Consider the following 17,065-nt stretch of genomic DNA (forward strand, 5'->3'; position numbering starts at 1 on the left):
CTGGCCGTTGCAGCCAATTGGGGAGTGAACCAGAGGATGGAAGACCTCTCTCTCTCTCTTTCTCTTCCTCTCTTTCTCTCTGTGTAACTCTACCTTTCAAATAAATAAATGTATCTTAAAAAAATACTGAAGCACACATTCTGTGTAACATATATTTATAAATCATGTTTTAGTAGAGTGTACATGACTAAATATAATTAATGATTAATAAATATGCTTATAAAATAATTTGCAAATTATAAATCTTGGCATCAAAGATTTATCATATATCATTAGAGCCCCAAAATAAGTGTCCTAGATAACCTGGAGACAGTCGCACTGCAATAAGAATCCCTAACACGACATGGCCATACTGTCATAGCAGGACACACCCAGACAGCAGGTTACACTCCCGGATGCTACTGGTGTTTCAGAGAAGCTGGGGCTGCCCAGGGGGAGTCAGGGCTGCAGATGAGCCCCTCCAGAGGCTGACTGTTGGTACGGGGGCAGCACCGTGCTGCTGGTCACCTGTGCCCCTGCCACAGGGATGGGAGAAGCAGGAAAGTACAGCCCTTCCCGACCCCACTTAGGGTCAGGTGCACATTCTGCAGTGGAGTGGAGTGGCTCTCACTCACTAGACCTGGGCCCAGGTCCAGACCTCCCCACCATTCACTGCATTCCCTGGGCTGCCCTCCCCCAACCCTGACCCACTGCCAGACATAGCAGCTTTGGAATTGACGACCATTTTGCCATTGTTTATAGGTAGCACTGTGATTCAGCCGAAAAGCACAGTGGTCAGGAGTGAGCTCAGTGGTTAACGCAGGTCTCCAGACTCCTTTTCTGAAATGCTAAAATGAAACCCGGGTCTACATTTGATCTGGCCCCAGCCTCCTTCATCAGCTTTATCTCCCAGAACCCCTTCCTAGAAGTTTATCTCTGTACAGCAGCTGCTTGTAGGGTTGCTCCAGTAACCTTGTGAGACCCCTCCTCCCATTAAGACACGTGCCCAAGTCCTGCTCCCCCAGAGCGTGTAGTTTGACACTGTGTTGTTTGATATCTCTAAGTCTTGCACATGATGATCTTCTGTATCTGCTCCTTTTTCTTTTCTATCTCAACAATTTCATTAAATTTTCCCAAATTCAGCAAACCAGGGACCGGCACTGTGGCATAATGGGTAAAGCCGCTGTCTGCAATGCCAGCATCCCATATGGGCGCTAGTTCAAGTCCTGGCTGCTCTGCTTCCAATCCAGCTCTCTGCTATGGCCTGGTAATGCAGTGCAAAATTGCCCAAGTGCTTGGGCCCCTGCACCTGCATGGAAGACCTGGAGGAAGGTCCTGGCTCCTGGCTTCTGAATGGCCCAGCTCTGGCTGTTGCAGCCACTTGGGGAGTGAACCAGCAGATGGAAGACCTCTTGTCTCTGTGTCTCCTGCTCTCTCTCACTTGTGTGTTTGCTATCTTTCTATAACTGTACCTTTCAAATACATAAATAAATCTTTAAAAAATTTTCAACAAACCAATACCCTCCTATCAAAAGCATTAATGATCCTTCCCTCCTGGGTTAGGTCTCCCTGAAATTTTTCTTGTTATTTAATTCATCCAGGGATAGGGTACAGGGTCAGAAATTTTCAAAATGTCTTAGATGACTCTAATGTGCATCAGGGTTGAAAACCATGGAGCGGGGCTGGCACTGTGGTGCAGCGGGTTAAAGCCCCAGCCTGCAGTGCCAGCATCCCATATGGGCACCAGTTCAAGTCCCGGCTGCTCTGCTTCCCATCTGGCTCCCTGCTGATGTGTCTGGGAAGGCATTGGAAGATGGCCAAGTGCTTGGGCCCCTGTGCCCGTGTGGGGGACCTGGAGGAGGCTCCTGGCTCTTGGCTTCAGATTGGAGCTCAGCTCTGGCCATTGCGGCCATTTGAGGATCTGTCTCTCTACCTCTCTCTGTAATTCTGCCTTTCAAATAATAAAATGAAAATCTTAAAAAAAAAATCTGTATCCCCAGTGGCTAAGACCAGTGCCAGACACATAGTAGAAAAAAAAATTGAGGGAGAAGAAAAGAGAGAAGGGGAGGAGACAAAGGGGTGGGGATTTCCAGGTACTTGAGGCTGACTGGTCTTGTAATCAAATTTAACATCAGGGGGTCCACCCATGTGCAGAAGTCCTGCCCTCAGCTTTCTGAATGTGACTTTATTTGGAGATAAGATCTTTATAGGGATGTTAAGGTAAAAACGAGGTCATTTTGTGGGTCCCCATCCACTAGGATGACTGTCTTTATAAACAGAGCAGATTTGGACAAAGAGTCATTCTTGGAGGAAAGACAATGTGAAGAGACACAGAGAGAGGCTGGTTGTCCCAAGCCAAGGTCAGAGGCCTGGAACGTTACCTCCCTCAGCCCTCCCAAGATTTGGTTTCTGACTTCTCACCTCCAGAACTGCAGGGCAACACGTGTCTGTCATCCGAGCCCCTTGGTTTGTGGTACTTAGATATGGCAGCCAGGGGAAACCAACCCAGGGCCAACTGTCAGAAGACGCTGCCCAACCCCCTGGATGCACTTGTGTTAGTGATGAGCCTGGTCTCCTCTTGGGGGCGGATGGCACTTATCTGCACATGGAGTGAAAAGACCAGGGTTGTGTTCAATACATTGCATTTAAGAGATGCGTGACTGGCCGGCGCCACGGCTCACTAGGCTAATCCTCTGCCTGCGGCACCAGCACCCCGGGTTCTAGTCCCGGTTGGGGCGCCGGTTCTGTCCCAGTTGCTCCTCTTCCAGGCCAGCTCTCTGCTGTGGCCCGGGAAGGCAGTGGAGGATGGCCCAAGTGCTTGGGCCCTGCACCTGCATGGGAGACCAGGAAGAAGCACCTGGCTCCTGGCTTCAGATCAGCGCAGGGCAACTGCTGGTTGCAGCCGTAGCGGCCACTTTGGAGAGTGAACCAACGGAAAAAGGAAGACCTTTCTCTCTGTCTCTTTCTCTCACTGTCTAACTCTGCCTGTTCAAAAAAAAAAAAAGAGTTGGGTGACTACGTTGACTACATTAACTTATTTTATCTGGAGTTCCTTTCGAGTTAGGCTTGGAGTGCAGAAGCCAAGTTCCTGGATGACGCCACAAGACTGATACCACAAAACAGAATACCTTAGCTGTGTCTGGGATCAGTAAAGCTTTGACCGAATCAAACTTACCTAGAACACTGTGTTTATTGTCTTCCTCAAACTTGGCCAAACAGATTTTTGCCTGACTCTGTTGTTGACTGGAGGAGGACTCCCTTTGCCACATGGCCACAAGATGGCAGCACAGCGCCATTCCTCCGCCCAGCACCAGGGAAACAAACCACAGAGCCAGGAAGTGGTGGCCAAAAAACTCTTACTATTCTAGCTGTCTGAAACAGAGGACCCTGGTCTTGCAATGAGTGAGCCACTCCCAGCATTCTCTGTCAACACCACCTGCAGAAGAGCACCTCCTCTCTCACCTCCTCGTGACCCGCTCGCTGCCCTCTCTCCATCTGTTACCCCTTCCCTGCCATTGCCTGATCTTCTCGACACTCATCACTATGTCCCTGTGTTCATTGCTAACGTGTGAGCTCCACGTTGGCAAAGAACTTGTCCAGTCGACCCCAGGGAGCCCAGCAGGTGTCTGCAGCAGAACCAGCCCTCCATGTTGCTGCACACGTAGGTGTGCTTTCTTTTCCCTGTGCAGTGCATGTGGAAGACATTGGAGCGGATGTTGTGGCACAGTGGGTCAATGCTGGCATCCAGAGCTGAGAGCCAGTTAGAGCCCTGGCAACTCCACTTCAGATCCAGTTCCCTGCTAATGCATCGGGAGGGCGGTGTGGGCGGAGTTCTGGTGTCCATGTTGCAGGAGGAGTGTGCGGCTCCAGGTGCTGAGCATGGCAGATTCTTCCTTTCAGGGGGTTCTCCAGGGGCAGCAGGGCTCCTGTGTTAAGCTCCTTGTGTTTTTGGTCTTCCTGCTGCAGCTCTGTGTGTCACCGTCTCTCCTCCCTGCTGCATCACAGCTTCCCCTCTGCCAGCTTCCTTGAGGAGAGCTGCTGTCTTCTGGGTCACCGCTTCTCTTCTCTGTTGGGTTCTTTGTCTCGTGACCATGAAGAACGAGGCACGCGGATAAGGAAGAAGTTGAGCCAAACAAAGGACGTTTATTGGAAGAAGCAGAGAAAGTTCTCTGGCCACCAAGAGGGCCTGCCCTGAAGAGGACTGCCTGCCACACAGGGCTGCTTGTCCAAACCACTCAAGACTGCCTGGCTGGGACTCACACGTGTTTCTAAAGCAGGAGGGTCTCCTTGATTGGTTGAAGTGTATGCTAATGAGGAATTCTACGTGAACCAATCAGGAAATGACCATTGGAGCAGCCTGCTTTACACAGAAGTTCACAGAGTGCTCAATCAGGTGTGTGCAGACTCAGCATCTCAAGATGACTTTTTTTTTTTTTTTTTTGACAGGCAGAGTGGACAGTGAGAGAGAGAGACAGAGAGAAAGGTCTTCCTTTGCCGTTGGTTCACCCTCCAATGGCCACCGCGGCCGGCGCACTGATCCGATGGCAGGAGCCAGGTACTTATCCTGGTCTCCCATGTGAGTATAGGGCCCAAGCACTTGGGCCATCCTCCACTGCACTCCCTGGCCACAGCAGAGAGCTGGCCTGGAAGAGGGGCAACCGGGACAGAATCCGCTGCCCTGACTGGGACTAGAACCCGGTGTGCCGGCGCCGCAAGGTGGAGGATTAGCCTAGTGAGCCGTGGTGCCGGCCTCAAGATGACATTTTATATGCTTCTCCCTGCTCTCTCTCCCTCAGTGCTCCTGCAGGGCTAAGTCATGTTTGTCTCTCCCTTTCCTCTCCAGGGGCTCCTGAAGTCCCTATAGGCAGCAGAAGGTGGTTCAAGGACTTAAGCAAGTGGAAGAACTCTCTGTCCCTCTCTCTCTCTCTCTCTCTCTCTCTCTCTCTCTCTCTTTCTCTCTCTGTGACACTCTGCTTTTCAAATAAACAAGTAAATAAATTTTTTTAAATTTATTTATTTATTTGAAAGTCAGAATTACACAGAAAGAGGAGAGGCAAAGAGAGGGAGAGCTTCTTCCGGGTCTCCCATGTGGGCGCAGGGGCCCAAGCACCTTGGCCATCTTCTACTGCTTTCCCAGGCCATAGCAGAGAGCTGGATCTGAAGAGGAGCAGTCAGGTCTTGAACCGGCACACATATGGGATGCTGGTGCTTCAGGCCAGGGCATTAACTGCTGCACCACAGCGCCGGCCCCACAAGTAAATAAATTTTTAAAAAATAAAATTCTTAGCTGGTGCCGTGGCTCACTAGGCTAATCCTCTGCCTTGCGGCGCCGGCACACTGGGTTCTAGTCCCAGTCAGGGTGGCGGATTCTGTCCCGGTTGCCCCTCTTCCAGGCCAGCTCTCTGCTGTGGCCAGGGAGTGCAGTGGAGAATAGCCCAAGTCCTTGGGCCCTGCACCCCATGGGAGACCAGGATAAGTACCTGGCTCCTACCATCGGATCAGCGCGGTGCGCCGGCCACAGCACGCCAGCCGTGGCGGCCATTGGAGGGTGAACCAACGGCAAAGGAAGACCTTTCTCTCTGTCTCTCTCTCTCTCACTGTCCACTCTGCCTGTCAAAAAATAAAATAAAATAAAATTCTTTTCCTTTCCCTGTAAAGGTCAATTTGACTTTTAATTAACATATTTCTGTTATAAATAGCATTATATGTCTGGTCTAAAAACTTTAGATAAGTGCTAATTATTTCACGGCTTCCAGACTCAAATTGTTAACATAGCGCTGGATGTTAGGTCTAGCAGTTAAGACACTGGTTAAGATGCCTACATCCCATATCATAGTGCCAGGGTTTGACACCCAGCACTGACTCCTGACTTGAGATTCCTGCCAGTGCAGACCCTGGGAGGCAGCAAGTGATGGCTCAGGTAGTTGGGTTCCTGCCATTCATGTGGGAAACTTGGATTGAGTTCCTAACTCCCAACTTTGGCCATGATCCAGTCCAGGCTGTTGCAATCATTTGGGAAATATGTCAACAGATAGTGGTTTCTTTCTCCTCTCTTTCTCTCTCTCACTTGTCTCTCCCTCTTAAAATATAAATTTTTAAAAAAATTAAAAATAGGGCCAGCGCCGCGGCTCACTAGGCTAATCCTCCGCCTGCAGCACCGGCACCCCGAGTTCTAGTCCCGGTTGGGGCACTGGATTCTGTCCCGGTTGCCCCTCTTCCAGGCCAGCTCTCTGCTGTGGCCAGGGAGTGCAGTGGAGGATGGCCCAAGTGCTTGGGCCCTGCACCCCATGGGAGACCAGGAGAAGCACCTGGCTCCTGGTTTCAGATCGGTACAGTGCGCCAGCAGCAGCACACTGGCTGTAGCGGCCATTTGGGGGGTGAACCATAGGAAAAGGAAGACCTTTCTCTCTGTATCTCTCTCTCTCTCACTGTCTAACTCTGCCTGTCAAAACAAAACAAAACAAAACAAAACAAAAGTAAAAAAATAAATTAATGGTAGTATTTTTAAAAATTAGCAGGATTATGAGAATAAATTAGCTTAACCCTCTTGAGTTACTACAATATCTTCTTTATTTTTTTATTTATTTTTATTTTTTGACAAGCGGAGTTAGACAGTGAGAGAGAATATCTTCTTTATTTAAAGATATGGTTCACTCAATTCTTGCCAACATAATAAACATTTTCAGTTTTTTTACTCACCAAAAACAGTTAAGGAACACAAATCACTAGGAGTTTTACCCAAACCTAACCATAATCCCACCTCTAAACGAGCCCTAATCCAAATCCACAATCCCTCTTTTCAAAATGTATAACAGCTATTTTTTGGAAAGTTGATAAAATTATTGGTGCAAGGATAAGTCCCCCATTCACACAACTCACTCTTTGTTATGGTGCAGCACAGATGAAAATCTAAGTAAAATGGATACTGCCAAGTTCAGTCAATTTTTTTTAAAAGATTTTATTTATTTTATTTGAGAGGTAGAGTTACAGACAGTGAGAGGGAGAGACAGAGATAAAGGTCTTCCTTCCATTGGTTCACTCCTCAAATGGCCGCAATGGCTGGATCTGCACCCATCCGAAGCCAGGAGCCAGGCACTTTTTCCTACTCTCCCACATGGGTGCAGGGGCCCAAGAACTTAGGTCATCTTCCACTGCTCTCCCAGGCAATAGCAGAGAGCTGGATTGGAAGTGGAGCAGCTGGGACTAGAACCAGTGCCCATATGGGTTGCTGGCACTGCAGGAGGAGGATTAACCTACTGCGCCATAGCACTGGCCCCCTGTCAATTTTATTTTGTATGTGTGTGTGTGTGTTTAAAGATTTATTTATTTATTTGAAAGTCAGAGTTACACAGAGAGAGAAGCAGAGAGAGAGAGGTCTTCTATTCAATGGTTCACTCCCCAATTGGCTGCAACAGCCAGAGCTGCGCTGATCTGAAGCCAGGAGCTAGGAGCTTCTTCCCGGTCTCCCATGCGGGTACAGGGGCCCAAGGACCTGAGCCATCTTCCACTGCTTTCCCAGGCCATAGCAGAGAGCTGGATTGGAAGTGAAGCAGCCAGGTCTCAAACGGGCGCTCATATGAAATGCCAGCGCTCCAAGCCAAGGAGATAACGCGCTGCGCCACAGCGCTGCCCCCCCCCCCCCGTCAATTTTAATATAAGAAAACTTTAACATATGAGGAGATATCACAGAGAAATCAGGCGTTGGTTAATGAAACATTGTAAGTATCGTCTTGATGGTCAGACATAGGAAGACATGCCTTTTTTTTTTTTTTCTAAATTTTAAATTCCTATTTAAAAATTGAAGTTGAATACTATTTACTTTTTGTTCCATTGTTGTTGAAGAAGATGTTTTAATGATTTCAATCTTCTTAAAATTTATCAGGTTTTGTGTGTGTGTGTGTGTGTGTGTGGGCCAACACATCTTGGGGAATGTTTCATGTGTACTTGAGAAGAATGTGTGTTCTGTTGCTGGGTGGAGTTTCTGTTTATACTAGGTCTACTTGGCTTACAGTATTACAGTTCTCTAGTTCCTGTTGATATTATGTTTGGTTGTTCTATTCATTATGGAAAGTGAGTATTGAAGCTATCTACTATTTTTCCTTCTATTCTTTCTTTTTGTATTGTTTTGTTTTGTTTGTATATTTTGGGGCATCCAGAAAAATTATTCTTCAATATGAAAGAAAAATAAAGATTTCTCACACAAGAAAAAATTTAGGACATTTGTCACCAGTGAATCTGATATGCAAGGAGTGTACAAAGTCTTCAGAGAGAAGGGAAGTTAGAGACCCAGATGAAGTTCTTGGCTTTCGGCTGTTGTAGGCATTTGGGGAGTGAACTGGCAGAAACTCACTCTCATTTTCTCTCTCCATTTCTAAAAAAAAACAAATAACAACAACAAAACCAAACCCTAGTCTTTCTCAAAATAAGAAGAGGATTAAATCAGTGCAGAAAATATATTTGAAGAAAAAAATGGTTAGAACTTTCCAAATGTAGTGAAAGGCGTAAGTTTACATATTCAGCAAACTCGATGAGCCCTAAATGGGTCCAAAGAAAACTCAATAAAAATCACATCCAAGTGCACCATAATTAAACTACCAAACCCAAAGGTTTAGAAAAAAAAAAAAAAAAACATTGAAAGCATACAGAGCAAAACTGTGAAGTAGCACCTTGACAGTAGGGACTCCATTTTGGAGCACTTGAGACTCCATTCTGGGAAAGCACCCCCCCACCGTGAGACTCTTGTCTGAAACTATGATCTCAAATAGTTGGACAATAGCAGTGTACTACATCACCCTTGGCAACGCACAGAAACCCCCTAGCATGATTGCTCAAGCTTGAAAGTAGAAAGGTTGCGCCTGGGTTAATGATAAAGATGTGATTTGTCTATGTCTTACCTATAATTTGGATTAATGTCAAGATCATAATTGATAACTCTAAGATTGTAACTGGTATTGTCAAGATTATAATGGATATTAATTTCACTTAGGACTTGGGTTATGTTGACCCCAGTAACTATGTACTCTCTTTTGATTTTAGCAACTGTGTATTCCCCCTCCCGATTTTGCGGTTTTTGCCTTTATAAACCCTATGCTGTAGTTCCTCGGGGCTCCTCTGTTCTTGCATGTTCAGAGAGCCCCAGCATGCTGGATCAATAAACCCTTAACCCTTAGCTGATTGCATGAGAGAGTCTCTTGGAGTCATTCTTGGGGGCGGTGGACTTTTTTTAAACTCTAACAACTGTACCATGTGGGGAACAGTGAGTTACATGCAGATTTTTTTTTATTAGAGACCAGAAAGTGAGGAAAAGACAGTTTCTAGGCTCAAAATCAAGTAGAACTAAAACACTGGTTTCTGACTAAAGAAGAAATTAATACAAGTGAAAAATAGCTGCCTCACTGTAGACTTTGTTGATGAAGTTACCACCAACAGAAGGAAGTGCAGCATAGAAGGATGCGGAGTTGGGCAGGGAGTTGGGCAGTACTGTGTAGACTCCGTGAAGCCGGGAACCAGCTACAGGGAGCTCGGAAGCTGGGACGGCCTGGCTGAACTGTCTGGAACTGGGGCAGTCAGGAAAGGCTGCAGCCCCCAAGTCACTGATGAGTCTGTGAACTGTCCAGGAAGGGGGTGAGGCATCTCTCGTTAGCTCCGGAAATGCAGCAGAGAGATGACAGACAGCTGAAGGCTCTCTGCTAGCAACACTGCGTGCAGCAGGTGGAACAGCTCCTTCCGCCCTGAGGTAGCATCAGGGCGCACTGCAGCGTCCATGTGCCTGGGTATCCCACTGCTGAATTACTTACGCTCCAGTCATCTGACTGTCCGCTTGTCCAGCCTGCTATCTGTGGTGGTGTCTGGCCTCGCCCGGCTCCTGGCCCTGCTCTCCCACCTTGCCTGCTTCACTGATGATCCAGATCCATTTGCAATCAACCACGCCTTCTCATGAACCATCACACTCAGCTTTATCCTGCTTTAGAAATAGGGCTAGAGGGGCCGGCGCTATGCTAGGCGCTGTGGCACGGCGGGGTAACGCCCTGGCCTGAAGCGCCAGCATCCCTTATGGGCGCCGGTTCTAGTCCCGGCTGCTCCTCTTCAGATCCAGCTCTCTGCTATGGCCTGGGATAGCAGAAGAATATGGCCTAAGTCCTTGGGCCCCTGCACCCATATAGGAGACTCGGAGGAAGCCTCTGGCTCCTGGCTCTGGATCAGCACAGCTCCTGCCATTGTGGCCAATTGGGGAGTGAACCAGCGGATGGAAGACCTCTTTCTGTGTGTCTCTCTCTCTCTGTGTAATTCTGACTTTCAAATAAATAAATCTTTAAAAATAAATAAGGTTAGAATTGGGGTTCAGCTGATGGAAGAGGAACCGCATCAGGAATGACTGAGATGCAGTGGTCAGAAGTGAGTAGGGTGGTTGTGGTGAGACCCCACGCTTCCCTGAGAGAAGTGCTTCTGTGGCACACAGAAAAGTGTGACATACAAGGCACTGCCGTCCTGGCCCCTGTCTGCCTCACCAGCCTCGGTGCTCAGTTGGTTTCACACGAAGAGCTGTTTGTCGAGTTGTCACTTCTGTACGTCCTCCACTCCCCAACCCCCCACTGTTGCATATGTGGGCTTTTCACAATTCTACATCTTTTTTTCATGATGTTGTTCTGCCTGGAATAGCCTTCAATCCACATAGCCCTTTCATCCTCTTTGAGTAATTCCTAATCATCTTTCAAAATTTAGCCCAATAATTCCCTCTGCAGGCAAGCTCCCATGATCCTCTCAGATTGGCCCAGATGTTTCTGAAGTATACATTCTTCTACCACTGATGGTACATTTAATAATCGCTGAAATTGCTTTATTTCATCTCTCCAACTACATGGTGAGTGTCTCATGAGAAAGGTTGGTGTAGCATTCATCACAATCCTGTTTCTTCAAAAATATCCCCTTTTGGGCCGGTGCTGTGGCTCACTAGGCTAATCCTCTGCCTGCGGTGCCGGCACCCCGGGTTCTAGTCCCGGTTGGGGCGCCAGTTCTGTCTCGGTTGCTCCTCTTCCTGTCCAGCTCTTTGCTGTGGCCCGGGAAGGCAGTGGAGGATGGCCCAAGTGCTTGGGAGCTGCACCCGCATGGGAGACCAGGAGGAAGCACCTGGCTCCTGGCTTCGGATTGGCACAGCGTGCCAGCCGTAGCGGCTATTTGGGGGGTGAACCAATGGAAGAAGACCTTTTTCTCTGTCTCTCTCTCTCTCTCTCTGTCTAACTCTGCCTGTCAAAAAAAAAAATCCCCTTTTCCAGCTAAACCTGAGAGCAAGCAAGAAACAGAGACTAAGTGCCTGGTGCCATGGCATAGTAGGTTAATCCTCCGCCTACGGTGCCAGTTCCAGTCCCAGCTGCTCCTCTTCCAATCCAGCTCTCTGCTATGGCCTGGGAAAGCAGTAGAAGATGGCCCAAGTCCTTGGGCCCCTGCACCCACGTGGGAGACCAGGAAAAGGCACTTGGTTCCTGGCTTCAGATCGGCGCAGCTCCAGCCGTTGCAGCCATTTGGGGGTTGAACCATCAGATGGAAGACCTTACTCTCTGTCTCTCCCTCTCACTGTCTGCAACTCTACCTCTTAAGTAAATAAATAAAATTAAGAAAGAAAGAAAGAAAGAAAGAAAGAAAGAAAGAAAGAAAGAAAGAAAGAAAGAAAGAAAGAAAGAGACAGACCGAGACCACGCAGACTGGGCAACTCAGCCCCGGAAGAGGTCGGGAATCCTGGCATCTTCATTTCCCATGGCCACAGAACCCACTTCCAGCCTCTAGCAGAGTCTCCCTTCTTAGCTGCCCAGAGCATCCCGCAAAGGCAGAGAAGCTGACAGTTGTCTGACCTCCTAGAGGGAGGTGAAGGACTCCACTCCCAAAGTGCTGACCACGGGCAACATGGGAGTTGGGAGATGGTGCGAGATCCCGAGGTTTCTGAGTCTTTCGCGGCCACAGGCCCCACCCAGCCAATGAAATTACAGTCGGTTCCCTCCTGAAGCAGGCGGGCGTGCTCTGGCCTAAGGAGAGCTGACAGATGAGTAGCCAGGAAAGCTGTTCCCCACGTCCCCTACCTCCAGGAAACATGCTTTCTAGGTAAAGGCAAGAGCCTGGAATAGGGATTTTAGACCTTACCTCGCCTACAACAAAACCACAGCAATGCCATCTTGAGTTCTCTCCATTTCCACACACACACACACCCTCTCTGCTCTCCACTGCCCACCTGCCAGCCCAGCTGGAGCCGCTCACTGATTACAAAGTTGGAGCGCGCTCACAAGTCTTTGGGATGATCAGCAGGACACCTGAGATGTTAGTGTCTAAAACATACATAAAGGAATGTTAGAAAGCCAGCTCCTCTGTCTGCTCCCTACTGAATCCGTCCGATGTGTCACATCTTTCCACCACCCTGGGCAGAAAACACCTTGTTCGGAACTTCTGTCCGGAACACCCCTCCAGCCCAGCTGGGGTCTCATGTCTAAGCTGCTTGATAAAGTAGCTTCCTTCTCCAGTCCTCGTCCTCAGGATTCCTTCTCAGTTGGGGAGGGTGGGCACGGGGGACTTTGCATGCTTTGCCAACCGTCAGCTTTCCCTTGGCATTTCTTGTGTTGCTTATTGTGATAAACAGCATATCAACATGTTCCCAAAAGAAGTTCTTACACCCAAAAAAAAAAGGTCTGTCCCGAAGATTCTTCCTAAGGCAGCTGCTTGTGCAGTACTGAGATTAAAACCAGTCACCTTATCAAGGAAGAGTTGCAGTTTTAGAATACTATAGTGATAGTATTCTTCCTTCTCCCATTTTTATTAAAGGAAAAGATTTATTTGAATTAATCAGGGACCTTTATATGTACCATGTTTCTTTGTGGTGTTACAAATTATTTTTTTTAAAAATCTTGTCTGTTGGGGCCAGTGTTGTGATGCAGTGGGATAAGCTGCTGCTGCAATGCCAGCATCCCATGTGGGCGTTGGTTCATGTCCCAGCTGCTCCTCTTCTGATCTAGCTTCCCACTAATGCACCTGGGAAAGCAGCAGAAGATGGTCCAAATACTTCAGCTCCTGCCACCCACATGGAGACCCAGATGAAGTTCCTGGCTCCTGGCTTTGGAACTGGCTCAGCACTGGCCATTGTAGCCATTTGGAAAGTGAACCAGGGGATGGATAATCTCTCCCTCTCTTTATCCCTCTCTCTATAACTGTTTTTCAAATAAATCAATAAAGATTTTTAAAAGTTTTATATGATAAGCAAAGATACATGCATTGTAAACATACAGAATTAAAATTAACATGTTTAAGAGCAATTCAAACTTCTATAGCCACTGTTTAAAAATAAAGAAATCCAAACAAAAAACATTACCCATAACAAAGTAAAGCACTAAAAAACTATTCCAAACTACTTCAAACTAATTATACAAAAGTGATTTTTTTTTTGCTCTTTGTTTTTAAGGCAAGTCCCTGCCTACTTGAGAATACCAGAAGTTGGAACAATTGCCCTTTGTAAACACTGCAAAACAAAGACCTAACATGGAAGCCTGTCATGAATATTTCAAAGTTACAAACATTTTATCTTTTATCTTCCTAAACCATCCAAAGAAAGGGTGAGTGAGGGAACACTGCAGAGGGACAAAGCCTGATGAAGCAAGGACAAAAACCTTAGATCTGTGAAGGCCAAAACAGACGTTCCCCCTGCGTGCTGGCAAGCAGGCCCCACCTCCCTGCGTTCGCCTTAGCTGGCCCAGCGCTGCCCAGCCCTGACCGATGGCCACACCACTATCTTGAGAGTTCAGCCCTTAGTCCAGGCTCTCCCCGCTCCACCCTTAATCAAACCCCTGAAACCATACCCGCTAGCTCAAGCTCTCCCAGCTATCTCAGCAGCCCAGCTTTAGCCCAGACCCCGCCGGCCCTCCGGGCCACTTGACACTATACAAGCACCTCGCCTGTGGGGGCGGGAAGGTGCACGCGCTGCTGTGTGCTCACAGGTGCCTCTCAGCTTTGTGGTGAACAAACCTGTTCTGGCTGAGTCTGTGTTCTCTCTCCTCTTTGTCCTGCTCTTCTTTCCTTAGGAAGTCATATCACAATGCTGGGGGGCGGGGTAGGGCTGGCACATAGTGACAGTGTGGTGTCAGAGTAGCAGCCTCCAGGGGGAGGTCTCCAACCGTGTGAGTGACTCCTGAGCAGGGAGGGTGGGGGCCGATGCAGTCAGGTTGAAACCAAGCCTTTACCAAATGCCCCTATCGAGACTTGGCCTCTCTTCCTGACGACTGACCATCCTCCCTGCTGTGATAAACAGCCTCACTAAACCACAGGTCCTGATCTAAGGGGAATAAACACCACCTGAGGGGGCTGGCGCTTTGGCTGTAGTAGACACAGAATGCACCTGTGGCACCAGTTCGAGACCCGGCTGCTCCACTTCTGATCCAGCTCTCTGCTATAGCCTGCGAAAGCAGTGGAAGAAGACCCAAGTCCTTGGGTTCCTGCACCCATGTACATCGGTTCAAGGCCCAGCTGTTCCACTTCTGATCCAGCTCTCTGCTATGGCCTGGGAAAGCAGTGGAAGATGGCGCAAGTCCTTGGACCCCTACACCCACGTGGGAGAACTGGAAGAAGCTCCTGGCTTCGGATCAGCATAACTCCGGCCATTGTGGCCATCTAGGGAGTGAACCAGCGGACGGAAGACCTCCCTCCCGCTCTCTCTCTCCCTCCCTCCCTCTGCCTCTTTGTAACTCTGACTTTCAAATAACTAAATACGTCTTTTTAAAAAGAGGAAGAGGAAGAGGAGGAGGAGGAGGAGGCGGCGGTGGCCCAAGTGTTTGGGCTCCTGCACCCATGTGGGAGACCTGGAAGAAGTTCCTGGCTCCTGGCTTCAGATTAGCCCATTGCGGCTGTATGGAGAATGAATCAAATGATAGAAGACCTTTTTCTCTCTCTGCCTCTGTCTGTTAACTCTACCATTTGAATAAATAAATAATATATTTTTAAAAAATTAAAAAGACCATCTGTAGGAAAGCTCCAGACACACAAGAATCTAATCTATCATCATTCGAATTTCTGGAAGAACACGCCAGCCATCGCACACTGACCAAAAGCCAGGAGCACTGGGGACCAACCAGAGAACTGGGCCTGAACTCTCTCAGTGTACAAGGCTCCTTACCCTGAAACCCCATGATAAGTTGGGAATTAAGCATGGGCTGCCTGTACTCCCTGTCTGCACTTTGTAATAAATGCCTCCTTTCTTTACCACTTGTGTGGATGATGGGCTACTAGGGGTGGGGGAGAGAGGGCAGGTGGTGAGCAGAATCACTGTGGGGGAGGCACCGATCGCCAAGGGAATGGCTCAGGTTGCCTACTGGTGACTGAGATGCGCAGCTCTGCTAAGGGTACGTCTGACAGGAGGGCAGCTCCCTGGGAAACTTGCTGGATAGCTCGACTCCATCATGAGGAGGGACTGGCAGGATGCTGCCTAAAACTAAGTAGCTGTGAAATGTTATTTGCCCAGCATCTGAGAGACACAGAGCTCGGTGTGGATTCCAACGTTTCCTTGATCAGGATGAAGCTCGCCCAGCATGGAGCCCAGACTCACTGCGTCCTAGGTTATCCGGTCCCCTTCACATTCTGTTAGATGCAAACCTCCGGTCCCGCTGGCCTCCCACCTCCAGCCGGCTTTCTGCAGGCCGATCTCCGGAACTCACAAGCAAACGTTATTACCTACGTGTCTGAACATTTTAGATGGTCCCGGGCTCACGAATCTGCTTTTGCCCGTCAGGAAGTGAAAGGAAAGGGAAAATGCACTTTGTCCCCGACGACTCCAGTTTCTGGCTTCAGCCTCTGCCCTCTGGCTGGCCCTCAGCCTCCTGCTCCGGGTTGTGTCCGGCCTCCCTGGGCCACCCCGCTGCCATGCGGGGCCGCTCCTCCTCCTGCCTGGGCCAGGACGGAGCCTGCCGCCACGCGGACACGGAGGGCCGAGTTCTGGAAGGCGGGCGACCCCCTGGCGCCCACGCGGCTTTCCCGGCCCCGGCTCCGCTGAGTGCCACCCGAACTGGGCGGCGTCCGCGGGGACCTCCCGGGACAGGGCGGGCTCCGGGGCTAGGGGTCTCCTGGCGCTGAGCCCTAACAGGGTTCGGGGCCGACCCTCCCCACGCGGGCCCCTTGGCGAGACGCCGCGCCTTTTATGTCCCCATGGTCTTCTGTCGGGGCCACTCCTGCCGACGCCCCAACGGGCAGCCGAGGAGGCACCGCGCGGGGAACCTCCGTGGCCACCGCCCTCTCCCGCCCGCTCCAAGAGGGTTGGTCCTACCGCCCACCCTCACTTAAAGTCGCCACAATGAATAGAAAAGAGCAAGAATCTCCCCTACGTGCGAAGAAAGCCCCAAGGGTGCGCTCTCCTGAGCCGAGGTCTAAACAGATCTTTTTATCGATTACAAGATAGCCCACGGCTCTATAGCTTGAAGCTGCATTAAGATCAGCGACTTTTCAAATTGGAAAGAGGTTCTCTCCCAGGAAAACACCCTGCGAGGCGACAGAAGTTGGGGCGAGGATCGCGCAGACACAGCGGCGCCAGGAGGAAGTAGCGGACCTGGGCGTCCTCGGTTGCCATGGCGACCTCACCGCCTTCCGGCCGCGCGCAGACGCAGTCTGCACCGACCGCCGGGACACCCGGGTAGCCCATGGCAACCGGAACGCCGCGTTGCCAAGCGGGCCTCCCGGGTCGCCGCGGCTGCTGGACGCCGCTGTGCGGCGACTGCTGCCCGTGCCGCAGCCGGGAAATGGCTCTGTGGAGTAGCAAGAGGAGGCGGAGGGCTTCACACTTCTTTGGCAAACCTGGAAGAAAGGCTGACATCACATGATCCCAGATCCGAAGACTTAAGATTGATCAATAGATTGACCACAACCCCTATCAAAATCCCAGCTGACTAACGCAAAAATCAGACAAGCTGAACCTAAAATTCATATGGAAATTTAAAAGGCACGGGCGTAGTGGCGCAGCGGGTAAAGCCACCGCCAGCGACCCCGCCATTCCAAATGGGCAAAGGTTTGTGTACGAACCAGCAGCTCCACTTCCTTTTTTTTTTTTTTTTGACAGGCAGAGTGGACAGTG

At 49.5% G+C, this 17,065-nt stretch overlaps 1 protein-coding gene across 3 annotated transcripts in view; it reads right to left on the reverse strand.

Moving 5' to 3' along the window:
• The window catches only part of SKA1 (spindle and kinetochore associated complex subunit 1), a 47,761-nt gene extending 31,194 nt beyond the window's left edge, over nucleotides 1-16,567 (reverse strand). The window contains exon 1 of one of the 3 annotated variants that reach the window (XM_051851230.2): nucleotides 16,323-16,567. The gene's annotated coding sequence lies outside the window, so the exon portion shown is untranslated. Of the gene's footprint in view, nucleotides 1-15,550; nucleotides 15,690-16,322 lie in introns of those variants that run through there. The other 2 variants (XM_008261307.4, XM_008261310.4) reach the window with 2 other exon arrangements.
• Nucleotides 16,568-17,065: the final 498 nt, after the last annotated feature.

This window comes from Oryctolagus cuniculus, chromosome 10 (genome assembly GCF_964237555.1).
Source record: "Oryctolagus cuniculus chromosome 10, mOryCun1.1, whole genome shotgun sequence".
Lineage (NCBI taxonomy): Eukaryota > Metazoa > Chordata > Mammalia > Lagomorpha > Leporidae > Oryctolagus > Oryctolagus cuniculus.